We start from the raw sequence: 10,311 nt of genomic DNA on the forward strand, positions 1-10,311 counted from the left end.
CCCAACCAAAATAAGCCAAGGGTCAGATGGCTTCAGTGCAAAATTCTACCAGATATTCAAAGAAGAGCTAATATCAGTACTCCTCAATTTGTTCCACACAATAGAAGCAGAAGGTTCATTGCCAAACTCTTTTTATGAGGTTACAATTACCTTGGTACCCAAGCCACACAAAGACACAACTAAGAAATAGAACTACAGACCAATATCCCTCATGAACATTGATGCAAAAATACTCAATAAAATATTGGCGAACTGAATCCAAGAACATATCAGAAAAATGATCCACCATGATCAAGTAGGCTTCATCCCAGGAATGCAGTGTTGGTTCAAAATACGAAAATCCATCAATGTAATCCACCATATAAACAAACTGAAAAAGAAAAACCACATGATCATCTCACTAGATGCTGAAAAAGCCTTTAACAAAATCCAACACCCCTTCATGATAAAGATCCTGGAGAGATCATGGATAACAGGAACATACATAAACATAATAAAAGCAATAGACAGTAAACCAACAGCCAACATCAAACTAAATGGAAAGAAACTCAAAGAATTTCCTCTAAAATCAGGAACAAGACAAGGCTGTCCACTCTCTCCATACCTCTTCAATATTGTCCTTGAAGTTCTAGCTAGAGCAATAAGACAACAAAAGGAGATCAAGGGGATACAAATTGGAAAGGAAGAAGTCAAACTTTCACTATTTGCAGATGATATGATAGTTTACGTAAGTGACCCAAAAAACTCTACCAGGGAACTCCTACAACTGATAAACACCTTCAGCAAAGTGGCAGGATACAAGATTAACTCAAAAAAATCAGTAGCCCTACTATATACAGATGATAAGAGGGCTGAGAAAGAAATCAGAGAAACATCACCCTTTAAAATAGCCACAAACAACATAAAATATCTTGGAGTAACACTAACCAAACAAGTGAAAGACCTATATAGCAAGAACTTTGAGTCTTTAAAGAAAGAAATTAAAGAAGTTACCAGAAAATGGAAAGATCTCCCATGCTCTTGAATAGGTAAGATCAACATAGTGAAAATGGCAATCTTGCCAAAAGCAATCTACAGATTCAATGCAATCCCCATCAAAATACTGGCACAATTCTTCACAGACCTTGAAAGAATACTACTCAACTTTATATGGAAAAACAAAAAACCCAGGATAGCCAAAACAACCCTGTACAGTAAAGGAACTTCCAGAGGCATCACCATCCCTGACCTCAAGCTCTATTATAGAGATATAGTCCTGAAAACAGCTTAGTACTGGAACAAAAATAGACAGATAGACCAATGGAATCAAATTGGAAACCCTGATACTAACCCCCATATCTATGAACACCTGATTTTTTACAAAGAAGCTAAAGATATACACTGGAATAAAGAAAGCATCTTCAACAAATGGTGCTGCTATTACTGGATGGTGACATGTAGAAGACTGCAGATAGATCCATGTCTATCGCCATGCGCAAACTTAAGTCCAAATGGATCAAAGACATCAACATAAATCCATCCACACTGAACCTCTTAGAAGAAAAAGTGGGAAATACCTTTGAACGAATTGGTACAGGAGACTGCTTCCTGAACATTACAGCTGTAGCACAGACACTAAGATCAACAATTGATAAATGGGACTGCCTCAAACTGAGAAGCTTCTGTAAGGCAAAGGACACAGTCAACAAGACAAAAACGGCAGCTCACAGATTGGGAAAAGATATTCCCTGACCCCATATCCGACAAAGGGATGATCTCCAAAATTTAAAAAGAACTCAAGAAGCTAGTTTCCAAAACACCTAATAATCTAATTAAAAAGTGTGGTACAGAACTAAATAGAGAATTCTAAACAGAGGAATCTAAAATGGCTAAAAGACACATAAGAAAGTGCTCAACATCCTTAGCCATCAGGGAAATGCAAATCAAAACAACTCTGAGATATCATCTTATTTCAGTCAGAATGGGTAAAATCGAAAACACCAATGATAACTTATGCTAGAGAGTATGCAGAGAAAGATGAACACTCCTTCATTGCTGGTGGGAATGCAAACTTGTACAGCCACTTTGGAAATCAGTATGACGATTCCTCAGGAAAATGGGAATCAGTCTACCACAAGAACCAGCAATCCCACTCTTAAGCATATACTCAAAAGAAGCACATTCATACAACAAGGACATCGGTTCAACAATGCTCATAGCAGCATTATTTGTAAGATCCAGAACCTGGAAGCAGCCTAGATGCCCCTCAACGGATGAATGGATACAGAAAGTGTGGTACATTTATACAATGGAGAACTACTCAGTGGGAAAAAAGTGGAATCTTGAAATTATCAGGCAAATGAATGGAACTAGAAGAAACCAAACTGAGCGAGGTAACCCAGTCACAAAAAGACAAACATGGTATTCACTCACTCATATATGGATTTTACACATAGAGCAAAGGAATACCAGCATAAAATCCACACCATCAGAGAATCTAGGCAACAAGGGGGACTCTAAAAGAGACATACATGGTCCCCTGGAGAAGGAGAAAGGGACAAGATCTCCTGAGCAATTTGGGAGCATGGGGGAGGGGAGAGGGAACTAGGAGAATGAGAACGGGACAAGAGGAGGGGTGAGGAGGACATAAGGGAGCAGGAAGGTTGTGTAGGGGAAGAATAGAGGTGAGAAAAAATAAGAGATACAATCAAAGAGTATAGGTTTAAAGTGAAATCAGGCACTAAGGAAATGTCCAGAGATCTACAAGGGTGACACCAACTAACCATCTAAACAACAGTGGAAAGGCTACCTTAAATGCCCTCCCCTGATAATGAGATTCACGACTAACTTATATACCATCCAAGAGCCTTCATCCAGCAGCTGATGGAAGTAGAAGCAGATACCCACAGCTAAAAACTGAACTGAATTGGAATCCAGTTGCAGAGAAGGAGGAGTGATGACTAAAGGGTCAAGACCATGCTTGTGAAACCTACAGAAACAGCTGACCTGAACAAGAGTGACCTCTTGGCTGCCAGACTGATCACTGGGAAACCAGCATGGAACTGATACAGACCCCATGAACGTGTGTCAGTGAAGAGGCCTCTGAAATATATGGGGCCTCTTGTAGTAGATTTGTACTTATCCCTAGCTAGGAATGGACTTTGGGATCCCATTTCACATAGAGGGATACTCCCTTAGCCTAGACACATGGGTGATGGCCTAGGCCCTATCCCAAATGATATGACAGATTCTGAAGACCCCACCATGGAAGGCCTCACTCTCCCTGGGGAGCAGAAATGGTATGGGATAGGTAGGGTGTTAGAAGGTGGCAGGGGAGGAGGGGAGGGAGAAGGAATGGGGATTGACATGTAAAACAACCTTGTTTCTAATTTAAACTAAAAAATTAAAAAAGAGAGATAGAGGGATCTCTGAGTCCAAGGCCACCCAGATCTACACAAGAGTGAATGAGGGCAAAAGAGAATTCTAGCTCACACCTTCAATCCCAAAATTAGAAAGTATATGAAACAGAAGCAAGATCTCAGGGAGGCATTCGCTCTCCAGTCACACTGAGGAGAGGCAGAAGTTTGAGACTTAATGAAGAGCTTGTGCATGGGTCAGCCCTTTCAGGCTGAGGTAGAGGTGAGAGCTGGTGGCCAGCTGCTTTGCTTTTCTGACATTCAGCTTGAAGTTTGAACCCAAATACTAGTCTCTGGGACATGGATTTATTTGAGTTACAGTGGGGCTCTGGCAAAAAAAAAAAAAAATCTCTCCCATTAGTCACTTTCTACATGGCACTCACTAAAATGGCAGGGTAATGGCATAGGGCTTATAGCTTCAAAAAGATATTGTTCAATTATGGTGCTGACTCACCTGAAATGTGTATTTCCAGGGGATCACTGGGTACAGACCACAAATGTGCGGTATTATCATAGTAGCCATAACATCTGAATGTCCCTGTGTGGTTTGGGGTCACATGATCTATAGAGAAAAAGGCGTGGTACTGCTGATTGCTGTGTATGTACTGTGAGTCTAGGGGGCTGAGGAACTTCTGGTCTTCCTTAGTGAGAATAAACTTTTCATATCTCGTCCACGAGACACACTGGAGAGTCATGTTCCTGCCTAATGTCACAACAGGGCTGGGCAGGACTGACAGGCTGGGTTTACTGTTGTAGATTCCTAGGAGAGAAGAAGCAGACTGTAACATGGGCTCATGCAGCCACAGTGTTCTCCTGGGCTAGGCTGTGGGAGAAGAATACTCAAAGTGCACAGCGCTGGCCAGAGACCTTGACTGTCTCCTCACTTGTCACAGCCATTTCTAGGATGTCCCTGTGGTCTGACCAGCCTGTTGAGGTGTAACTGTATCTGTGACATTGCCCAGCATATTTCTGTATCACAGAAAGGATGAGAACTTGGGCTTCTAACCAAGCTACTCTGTGGTTTGTGTGCCCCCGGGGTTTGGGGCTTCCTACTTTATGCAAAGCATTTATTCTTGCATCCAGGATACCCTGACACAAGATGGTCATGGGACTGCCTGAGGTGATCACAAACCTGGCTCAGCCTTGATGGTAGATCTATTGAGAGTCACTGAAAAAAGTAGCAACCAAGGAATTGGGTCTGTTTGAAAGTGACACAGAATAGGTCACACTTTGAGATGGCATTTAAGGTGACCCAGAGTAACAGACATCCTGTTGTAGGCTCATTTCTCTCCTGGACCTCCTGCATTTCTCTCTCACTGTCTGTCTTGGATTCTCCTAAAATTCTGTGCCTATGGCAGAAAGAGACTTGGCTTCTCACACACATCACACACTCAGTCCTCCATGTGCACCTGTATCAAGTTTAGCGTCAAATTGTAGGGAAAGGTGGGGGTACCTTACCTGAGAACAGCAGTTCCAGGGAGTCACTAGGTTTTGACCACACCTGTGGATTGTTCCTGTAATTGCTATAGCATCTGAATGTCCACCTCTGGTTGGGAATCAAAGAGCCCAGAAAGAACAGGGCTTCAAACTGCCCAGAAGATTGGTTATACTGTGAGTCCATAACCCAAGAGATCTTCTGAGGTCCTTCCTTAATCAGAATAAACCTGTCATATTGCTGCTTTGAGACACACTGAAGGGTAGCATTCCTTCCTGGGGCCAGCACAGGGCTTGGTTGTGCTGACAGTCTGGGTTTACTGTAGACTCCTAAGAGAGAAGAAGGAACCAAGTATGTGTTCTCAGATACCATTACCCTCTAGGACTTCGAGGTGGTGGGCAATCCTGAAATCAAACCCACTTCTTGACCATTAATCAAAAATGAAGCTGCAGACCCTGTGTGTCCTCTTACTTGTCAACAACAGCTCTGGTGGGTCACTGTCCCCTGACTCTTCAACACAAGTCTGATAGTGAGAGCAACATCACTCTGCTTGGTGCTATTCAATTTTGAGATAGAGAATTCAGACTTGTTCCCAATCTTCAGTAGTATCTATTTGCACATTGGATATGGGCCTCTATCTTTGTAGATTTCCTACAGGTTGGCTTCTTTGGTCACCTCTCACAAGATCATCACTTTCCTCCACTTGGAGACTACAGAGTCTGTCTGAGCTCTCTGGATAGGCTTATGGAAGTTTACTGCAAGGAAATAAGAATCCTGGTCCCAGGACATCCTTCCTCATATTGAAAGTCTCAACCCCACAACCCTGGAAGCCAAAATAAGAATCAGCACACAGCCCCATATGAAAGACACAAAGGGAGGAGTTGCATATCCCTGGTATGAGTTGTCAACACCTTGAACCTCTCTGATTCTCACAGGTTTTCCATCCTCACTTCCCAGGAATGGCTGGGTATGATGACAAGGGCAGCAGAAGACAGATACTCACCTGCCAGCACTGCATTCCGGAGGCCCAGAGTCAGTCCTGGAATAGAATTTTCTGTGAGAGGTTTGTCCCTGAAACTAGAACCCATCCTCTCTTAGCAGAACCCCTTGAGGCCCTGGAGTCTCAAGTGCTCATCCGTGGGCAGGGTCTTTTCTAGACAACAGATCCCTTCCCGTCTTTACATCTCACCAAGACAGAGCAGTGTTGTGAAGAAGAAGGTCATGATATCTCTTCCTAGAGGCTGCAGCAGTGCAAATCTGTGGGCAGAACTACAGAGCCTGTTTGGAGGAACAGAAAACATAGGGTGTGGTTTTTAGAGGCAGGGAAATACTCAGTACATGGTTGTACTTCAGACCCACAAGAAGGGAAACTGCCTTTCTTAGGCACCAGCCTCTTATATCTCCAGTGCTGTGGCTATGTCTGATAGTCAACTCAGTGCTTATACAGGTGATGTTTGCACAACCCCATTAGTGTCTGCCTTACCTTCATTCTACTCAGGGACAGGGGTAGTGACAAAAAAAAAAAAGCTGATGTCTTCCCCAAAGGTGATGCAAATTTAGCATGCAATGCTTCTTCTTGGAGTTGAGTAGTAAGTACCCATGATTATTATTATTTTAGTACAACCATATATATGGTGTTAGACGAGTCATCAAATCAGATCAGGTGGAGGCAAGTCCACCCCGAGCACTGATTCCAAACTCATTGTCCTTCAGGATGTTCATCTATTGTGGGAATCAGTAGATTAGATGGTTCTGTTTACTGGGTCAAGAAAGGCCTTGACACTTACATGCACATGTCTGCATGAAGGGAAAATGAGGGGTCAGCCTCTTTCTTGATATAAGTGAGCTGTCCAGACCCCAGAGTCACATATGGAAATATTCAGATTATCATTGTTGCATTTGTTTGTCATGCCAAGACTACTATGTTGTTACAGATAAAGTTAATTTGCTAAGTTGTTACAGTTAAAAAGAAGCACCTGAGTAGCACAGAACAGAGGAGTGCATGCACAATTTACAAGGAGGATGAATGACCAAAGTCAAACAAAATGGTTAGACATGTGAAACATAGGGTATAGTGTGACTTATAGCTATTGATATTAGCGCAATATGAAAGACACAAAGGGAGGAGCTGCATATCCCTGGTATGAGTTGTCAACACCTTGAACCTCTCTGATTCTCAGTTATGCATGAAATTGTCAATGGAGAAAGTAATTTTATATCTCTGCAAACACTAGAGTTTCCCTTTGTCTTAGTCACTGTTCTGTTGTGAAAAGACACACACCAAGAGCATGGCAAGTCTAACAAAGGAAAGCATTAAACTGGGGCTAGCCTATAGTTTCAGAGTTTAGTTCAGTATCCTCATGGCAGGGAGAATGGTGGCATGCAGGCAGACATGCTAGCTGAGAGTTCTACATCTGCATACACAGACAGCAGGAAGAGAGAGGGGTACTGGACCGGACTTGGGCTTTTGAAAACCAAAATCAAACCACACACTTTCTCCATCAATCCCACACCTATTCTAGCAAGGCCACACCTGCTTTCTCTCAAATAGAGCCACTTCCTCATAACCAAACGTGTAGGTATATGAACCTTAGGATGTTATCCTTATTCAGGCAATTACATTCCACTCCTTGGCCGGCAGAGACTTGTAGACACATCACAATGCAGAAAACGCCTTCAGTCCAGCTTTTCATGTCCCCACATTCCTTCAGTCTCAAGACTGCTTCAAACTCCAAAGTCTCTTCTGAGAGTCAAGGAAATCTTTCTGTTTTAACCCAATGTAAAATCAAAATAAAAAAGGAGGCAACAGGTCACAGAATATACATTACCATTCCTGGAGAGTTAAAGAGGAGGAGAGTGAGGAAATAAATGGTAGAATGAAGCATGACAAACTAAATCTAAGCCACACAAACTTTCCATCTCTAAGATGTGCTTAGGTAAGTCCTTCTTCTGTTTTAATCTACTAGATGCAGAAAGCCGGGTAAAAGTGCTCAGGGTTTTCATTGGTGGATTCTTCATCAGGATCTCTGCTACCAACTATCCTCAGAACCACCATTGGATTGGATCAAAGTCTTCTTCCAGGTTATTCCAGGTACCTTCCTCATCATACATGTGGTCTGAGCTGTTCTTGATGGAGGAGAAGAATCTAGTCACCTTGGCTTAGGGAAAATTAGGTTAATATGTAGCTAGTGCCAGTCTCTGGACTTCTGAGATATGGACATACTGACTGGGAACATGTAGAAGACCCTAGGGACTCCCTGTTAACAGGCAGGACTTTGCACTCTGGTATGCAGATCGGGCACTGCAGAGAAGAACTGCATCTGGAGATTAGGTTGGTACCTTTATTATGACACATGTTCAGCAGTTGGCAATGACATGTCTTTTTCTAACAAATCTAAATTGTGCTGATTTTAAGTGCATATAAGTTGTCCACAGGAAAACATTCATTGCTAAGTCACAAATGGCCAAGTGAAGCAGGTGAAGGCCAAGGAAGCTCAGACACTCTCACAACCAGAAACTACTATGGCCTGAGCATCTCCTTCTATGACCTGAAAGGAATCAAAGACCCCTGGTATATATGAGGGTTTGTCTCTCAGCCAAAGGTAGGAAAGGTGTTGATAATATATCTTCAGGTAACATTGGTAAATGAACCAGCTTGTCTCTTTCCACAATAAGGCTGACTATAGGCAAACTTTCTTGTTTATATTCCCAATGCTATCTCGTGTAATGCTGGTGATCGCCTCACATGTTTTCTATACCCTGGGATGTTTCTTCAGACATGGAAAATGTCTACTCCCCATGACAGGGTTTACTCTGCTTTGGGCCTGAAACAATCACCTAGCAACTATGGTCTCACTACAACTCATGAATTATTTTCTGTTTCATTTCTTTATAATGTGTGGAGGACAGAAATATTTGATGACAGATTGTAACGATAACTCTTTCCGCCAGCTGCCTGAGTTCCGCCTCCACGTTAGGGCCCCCAATAACACACAGAGATTAATATTAGTTACAATGCTGCTGGCCAATGACTAGGATTTCTTATTTCCTAGTTCAGTCTTAATTATCAACCATAATTACTAGTCTATATATTTTTATAAGGACTTATCGAGGACGTCGGCCTTAAGCGTCCTCTCTTCCTGGCAATCACATGATGATGGAGGAAGTCCTTCCGTGTATATGTCTCTCTTATTGGTTAATGAATAAAACACTGTTGGCCAATAGGGAAGTGAGATATGGACTTGGAGAGAAGAAGGATTCTGGGAAATGTAGTAAAGAGGAGTCGCCATGTGATCCCGGCAAGAGAGGACACATGCCACTGGTGTCCTGGATAAGATAAGTCTTTATAAAATATATAGATTAATGGCTATGGTTGATACTTAAGAGAGAGCTAGCAAATTAGAAATCCTAGTCACTGGCCAGCAGCATTGTAACTAATATTAATCTCTGTGTGCTACTGGGGGCCCTAACGTGGAGGCGGAACTCAGGCCGCTGGTGGAAAGAATTATTGTTACAATAGATCATCACTCTTTCTCAGTCAAACACTTTCATAGTGTATGAGTGAGGGTTCTTTCTACTCTCTGAGGGCCTCCTCCTGGGTGTCCTTTATTCCTTCCCCCTCTCCATTTACAAAACACAGGTACCATACCATAAGTAGTACCATACCATAAGTAGTTATCTTTCTGGTCTTGAAGACGTTTTGTAGAAGATGCAAACTGCTGCTGCCCAGAGTTTGCAGAGCTACAGAGACACACTGATTACCTGACTGCAGGTCATGGGGAGCCATGTCCTTGCTCCCAGAATTTTGTTTGTGCAAGAGTTGTTATTCCCTTCCATTATCCATGCACTCATTGTTGTAATTTAAGAAAAGCAACAGGTGAAAGAAAGACGCCATCTGACAGGGTTCAAGCAAAGGGGTGATTTTATTAGGGAAAGAGATCAATAAAGGGGGAAGGAGAGAGGAGACAAGCCTCCAGGGATAGGAGCAGCAGGAGAGAGGAAAGAGGGGTACAGAGAGAGACAGGAGAGACAGAAAGAGAGAGGGAGAGAAAGAAAGAAAGAGGGGGAGGATGGGAGGTGGGAAGGGCCCTTTTAAAAGGGAATATAGTGAATACACACAGGTGTTGCTCTTAGTGGCTGCAGCTGAGAGCTTATCCTGTCAGGACCACAAGGGCAGGCCAGTACAGATACCGGAATACTAAGTCATCACTTCCCAAGGATGCATTATCATGTCCACTTAGTCCCAAGCCACAGAGTGACTAGTAACACCAAATGGTTACTTGCAGGGACTGAAGAGCTCATATTTGCAAAGGTGACAGGAATGGGTAAAGTAAGTGCAGTTTTGTACATTTCAGGGAACTACATAGAAAAGGAAACTATGTCTCTCTAATAGTGGAAAACAAGTGAGTCATGGGTTGAGGCTGCACTGAACATGGGTGGAGTCCAGTCCAGAGCAGAGCAGAGTACACAGTAAAGATTGCA

The sequence above is a fragment of the Cricetulus griseus genome, chromosome 9 (genome assembly GCF_003668045.3).
Source record: "Cricetulus griseus strain 17A/GY chromosome 9, alternate assembly CriGri-PICRH-1.0, whole genome shotgun sequence".
Lineage (NCBI taxonomy): Eukaryota > Metazoa > Chordata > Mammalia > Rodentia > Cricetidae > Cricetulus > Cricetulus griseus.